Source organism: Zingiber officinale, chromosome 4B (genome assembly GCF_018446385.1).
Source record: "Zingiber officinale cultivar Zhangliang chromosome 4B, Zo_v1.1, whole genome shotgun sequence".
Taxonomy (NCBI): Eukaryota; Viridiplantae; Streptophyta; class Magnoliopsida; order Zingiberales; family Zingiberaceae; genus Zingiber; species Zingiber officinale.
In genome coordinates this window covers 19,987,841-19,994,154 of record NC_055993.1, presented here as the reverse complement: position 1 = coordinate 19,994,154, position 6,314 = coordinate 19,987,841, and the positions used below count along the sequence as shown (strand labels likewise).

The following is a 6,314-nucleotide window of genomic DNA, read 5'->3' as shown; positions in this document are numbered from 1 at the left end:
AAAAGTCATTTTAAAAATCATTTAAAACTTAATTTCATAATTATTGGAAAAATTATTTAAAAATTATTTAAAAAATTATTTAAAAAACATTTTAAAAATTATTTGAAAAATTATTTAAAAATCATTTTAAAAATTATTTGAAAAATTATTTGAAATATTATTTAAAAATCATTTTAAAAATTATTTGAAAAATTATTTAAAAATCATTTTAAAAATTATTTAAAAAATTATTTAAAAATCATTTTAAAAATTATTGGAAAAATTATTTTAAAATCATTTTAAAAATTATTTGAAAAATTATTTAAAATCATTTTAAATAATGACCGATCATGGCCGGTCCCAAGCCCGGATAAAGGAGGAGGGTTGCGTTAGGTTGCCAGCCAACGTCAAACTATGACAAATATTTCATGAATGAATCCATTAAACTATTGTGCTAATGCTAGGTTGTTCCCCGGAAGGAACGCGTTACAGGGTCCGACTGTAACGTCTCGGCAAGGACCGCTACATCTCCAGAACTCGGGTGTAGTGATAAATATGCAAGAGTTCGCGTTACAGGGTCCGACTGTAACATCTCAGCAAGGACCGCTACATCTCCATGAGAACTTGGGTGTAGTGTTAAATAGGCAAGAGTTCTCACACCATAGGTTAGATAAGAACAAATATGATAGGAAAACTAATAATCTAAGATTTGGAACATGGAACATAGGAACTCTCACTGGTAAATCAATGGAGGTAGTAGATATGATGATTAGGAGAAAAATTAATATTTTATGTGTACAAGAGACAAAATGGACAGGTGAGAAGGCAAAGATGATAGAGAACTCGGGTTTTAAGTTATGGTACACGGGAAAGAGTAAAACAAGAAATGGAGTGGGTATTATTGTAGATAGTTTGTTAAAGGATGAAGTTGTAGGAGTAGTTAGAAAAGGGGATAGAATTATAACCCTTAAGATAATAGTGGCGAAAGAAACTATGAACATAATTAGCGTATATGCACCACAAGTAGGATTAGATGAAGCTACCAAATTAAGGTTTTGGGAGGACTTAGATGAAATATTACAAAATATTCCATCAAATGAAAGGATTTTAATAGGAGGTGATCTAAATGGGCATGTCGGAGTAAAAAATGAGGAATATGAGAGAGTACATGGGAGTTATGGGTTTGGAACTAGGAATGAGGAAGGGAAAACTATATTAGATTTTGCGATAGCATATGACCTTATATTAGCTAATATGTTTTTTAAGAAAAGAGAAGAGCACTTAGTCACATTCAAAAGCGGGAATAATAGATCGCAAATTGACTTTCTTATGGTTAGGAAGAAGGATAGAAAGATTTGTAAAGATTGCAAAGTCATCCCTGGAGAAAGCTTAACTACCCAACATAGGGTAGTAGTGTTGGATATACGCCTCAAACATAGTATCAATAGAAAGAAAATATATACAATTCTTAGAATTAAGTGGTGGAAGTTAAAGGATGGGAAACAACATATATTTAAAGAGAAGGTAGAAGTACAAGCATTAGGTGAAATATACGATGACTCTAATACAACATGGGATAAGATGGTATCAAAGTTGAAAATAGTAGCTAAGAGTGTCCTCGGTGAGTCAAAGGGGCATGCACCGCTAAGTAAAGAATCTTGGTGGTGGAATGAGAAAGTACAAGAGAAAGTGAAGGAAAAACGAATAGCTTATAAGGAATTATATATTTATAAGAACGAGAAAAATTTAAAAAAATATACAATAGCCAAGAAAGAAGCTAAGAAAGTAGTGAGTGAAGCAAAAAATGAAACTTTTGAACGGTTATATCAAAAATTGGATACAAAAGAAGGGGAAAAAGACATCTATAGAATAGCTAAAGTGAGAGAAAGAAAAACAAGAGATCTTAGCCAAATAAAATGTATTAAAGATGAATGTAATAGGGTATTAGTAAACGATGGAGAAATAAAAGAGCGGTGGAAGAGGTATTTTCATCAACTTTTTAATGAAGGTTTAGGTGACCAACTTAACTTAGGTAATTTAATTAGGTCAAATGGGTATAGAAATTTAAATTTTTATCGTAGAATTCAAACTTCAGAAGTAAAACAAACTTTAAATGAGATGCACAATGGAAAAGTCGTTGGACCAGATGATATTCCGATAGAGGTATGGAAGTGCTTAGGGAAACAAGGTATTGAATGACTTACAAAATTATTTAACATGATATTAAAAATGAAAAAAATGTCTGATCAATGGAGGATAAGTACTCTAGTTCCCTTATATAAGAACAAGGAAGATGTACAAAATTGTGCAAACTATAAGGGTATGAAACTAATGAGTCATACTATGAAATTTTGGGAAAAAGTAATAGAAACAAGATTAAGGAAGGAGACCACAGTGACAGAAAATCAATTTGGGTTCATGCCTTCTTAGACAATTAATTGAAAATATCAGGAGCAAAAACAAAATCTACACATAGTATTCATTGACTTAGAAAAAGTTTATGATAGAGCCCCAAGAGAAATTATATGGAGAATTTTAGAAAAGAGAAGTGTTAGCGTAACATATATTGAAGTTAACTATGTATGAGGATGTAACGACCAGAGTAAAGACTTCAGGTGGAGTAACTGAAGCATTTCCAATAAAGATAGGGTTACATCAAGGATCAGCTCTAAGTCCCTATCTTTTTACATTAATTATGGATGAACTCACTGCATACATTCAAGACATAGTACCGTGGTGCATGTTGTTTGCAGATGATATTATTTTGGTAGATGAGACACATGAAGGAGTAAATGCTAAGCTAGAATCTTTGTAACGACCACCCTTCTTACTACTACTACTACCTAAGAGTGACCGTTACTTAACTACTAATTCTACTTAACCGGTATGATTAAAATCACAAGGAAACCCTATCGAAAAATTTCGACAGAATCTCCCCTGTACCGGTGACCATAAACATTAATACATACATAGTATACTTCAGCCACAAGCGGCTGGAACATGCATCAAACACCACGCAGTTTATATATGTCAAAAACAAAAGAAATCATGATACTAAAAGAAGCAACTCTAGCGATGCACGATAAAACGAACCAAAGATTTACAAGTACAAGTTCTAAGTTCTCTTAACAATTTAGCGGAAGCAATCTTAATAAATTCTTAGCAATTCCCAGATCTCTCCATAGTCCAGACATCACACACTTCTCTTGCATCTCCTTGTCGCCTTCCTTTCCTATAGCTTTTCCTTTCTTTGATCTGCAGTAAGAGGAAATAGTATCTATAAGCAAAATTGCTTAGTAAGCGCTATCTAACTCACAAAATCTCGATATGCATGTACATACATCCATAACATGATCTAACTGATTACTTACTGAAGACTACTCATGCTCATCTACTACTAAAAGAAACAGGACATGCTGAAATGCTAAACATGTAGAGCTAGTGCAACATAAACATAAACATAGGCATAATCATGAACATGACTTGAACATACTTGTATGCGTACTTATAAACCTACTATTGTGGTGATCTAGTTACACTTAGCAATACCTTAACATAAGTTGTTGATCAGAAAACTACCCTAGCGCTAGGTTGGTAGGGGTCCGAACTTAGGACTGGAGCCCCCCTTTATTCTGGCGCGCTCACCGGGCTTAGGTCCCCGGATCATACCACCATCCCAGAACATATCTTAGCTGATTCTGGCGCGCTCACCGGGCTTAGGTCCCCGGATCATACCACCATCCCAGAACCTATCTTGGTCTTTTCTTATCTTTCTTATACTTTTCTTAAACCCAAAATACTATTAGGGTATCTTTCGTATGCATCTATGAATGAAACTAACTGTGTAACACATAATCAGGCATAGAATACAAAAGAAATCTGCACATACAATACTTATCATGATCTGGACCATATCGGAATTTAATCAAACACCTGTGCAACATGAGTCTACACCATTCTAATCTAATCTATACTGTTACTATAGTTACAAGCATCCTCAATCAAAGCTTAAGAACTTCATAAGCCAGAACGGAACAACACAAACCTACCAAAAACATCACGATCTTGGTTCTGAACCCAAGCTATTTAGAAGAAGAAACAGGACTGGTAACCCAGAAATCCATGCCTTACTAACAGGACTTAAAATGATGCAGAGCATACAAAATATCCATAATCCACCAAGAGCAATCAAGAACTAAACGGAATTAAAGAAAGAACAGGACCCGAAACCTCAAAAGAAACCATAACCCTAGCAACCTCTTTTCTTACAGCATGATCTTAAAAGCTAAAAGGAAATAAAAACCTAATTCCTTAGCCAATTCACAAATTCCTCACAGCAGCAACTTAAGAAACGCAAACTTCCATAATAACATGCTTCGAAAACAAGAAGAGGAACAACGAATAAACCTCGAAGCTATCCTACTGCAGGTGAGTAGAAACTTACCTTGCTCCTTGAACTCACAACCGAAAAGAGGGAGGCTCTAGGGTTCGCGGAGAAGCTTGAGTTTCGGCGGCTTCTTTGTGTTTCTGAGCTCTCCTCATCGAGGTGGTCACGTACGGTGAAGACCGGCCGGAAAAAGCCTTCGCCGGCCGCCGGAGGGAGAGAACCCTAGCTCCGCCGCCTTCTTCGCCCGAGAGCCGTCGCGCGCACAAGAGGGAGAAAGGGTTTCGTGAGCCAATCCCTTTCTCTCTTAACTTATCCCTTTTTATAACCGAGGGTATTCTGTTATGGCTTAAGAATATTTCGCTCCTTACCTTTTCACGAAATACTCGCAGAACCGTTGGTTGGTTGTGTTTTCGCCGAACCCCAGGTCATGGGTTCAAATCCTCAGCCGAGCCTTTTTCTTCCTCTTTTATTTTAAATGTTCCTAACTATACCTTATATAAATTTGTTCTCATATCTAGATAACAAATCGAGCACAGCTCGGTTGGTCGGGCCGAGTTTTGCTTGGGCCGAGGAGCTCGGTTCGAAACCCAGCTTCTTCAATTTATTTTCCTTCTTATTATTCTCCATTACCATGTTCTACATCATATACACTTTATCTCATACATTATTAACAAAACGTTTCCAGACCAGTTGGTTGGCTAAGTCCGGATTCAGGTCCGGGGTCTTGGGTTCAAAACCCGGCTTCAACATTTTTTTGTCACAACTTCTTTCTTTTGGTAAAAATACCAAACGACCTCCAAAAATTTCATAAAAATACTCTAAAAATTCCTAAAAATCTCTAGAATTTTTCTATAGCATTTCTAGATTTTAATAAGGTCTTTTGGGACTCCAAATCATGAAATTTGGGTTGTTGCAATCTTGGAGGGAAAGACTAGAAGGGAAAGGTTTTAAGCTTAGTAGATTAAAGACGGAATATATGGAATTTAAGTTTAGCAATATTAGAAGTTATGAAACAATTATTAAGATAGGAGAGGACGAGTTGCCTGGAACCGAGAGATTTAAATATTTAGGATCATTTTTAAAAAATGATGGAGGGATTGAGAGAGATGTCTTACATAGAATACAAGCAGGATGGGTAAAATGGAGGGGAGCGTCGAGTGTTTTATGTGATCGTAAAGTACCTCTTAAACTTAAAGGTAAGTTCTATAAAACCGCAGTTAGACCTACTATGTTATATGGAGCTGAATGTTGGGCTATGACTCGAACACATGAGCAGAAGATGAGAGTTGCAGAGATGAGGTTGTTAAGGTGGATGTGTGGACATACGAGGATGGACAAAATAAGAAATGAGAGCATTAGAGAGAAAGTATGAGTTGCATCTATTGAGGAAAAACTCAGAGAGATACGTTTAAGATGGTACGAACATGTACTTAGACGACCAATAAATGCTCCAGTTAGGCGATGTGAAACTATGATAAACATGCATATAAAACGAGGAAGAGGAAGACCAAAAAAGACTTGGTTAGCAATAATAAAACAAGATAAAATTTATTTAAATATAGATGATGATATAATAGGAGATAGAGCTCAATGGCGTAAAAGGATTCATACAGCCGACCCCACCTAGTGGGAAAAGGCTTGGTTGTTGTTGTTGTTATTGTATTTAAAATCATTTTAAAAATTATTTGAAAAATTATTTAAAAATCATTTTAAAAATTATTTTAAAAATATTTGTAAATCATTTTAAAAATATTTGAGAAATCATTTTAAACTTATTTGAAAAATCATTTTGAAAATTATTTGAAAATAATTATATATATATATATATGAAAATCATTTTTTAAAATATTTGAAATTCAAAACTTATGTTTTTTATCAAATGCAAAGATAACTCTATCTCACAATCACTCATAAGCTGAACATGCTTGTTAATCTAGAATGAGTGAGA

At 34.8% G+C, this 6,314-nt stretch overlaps 1 long non-coding RNA gene across 1 annotated transcript; it reads right to left on the bottom strand.

Moving 5' to 3' along the window:
- Nucleotides 1–3,055: 3,055 nt before the first annotated feature.
- On the bottom strand, nt 3,056–4,676 carry LOC121977441. Its single transcript, XR_006110829.1, has 2 exons — nt 4,424–4,676; nt 3,056–3,234 (listed from the first exon to the last, which is right to left on the bottom strand). It is a non-coding gene; the product is annotated as an uncharacterized LOC121977441 (long non-coding RNA).
- Between the last annotated feature and the right edge of the window lie 1,638 nt (nt 4,677–6,314).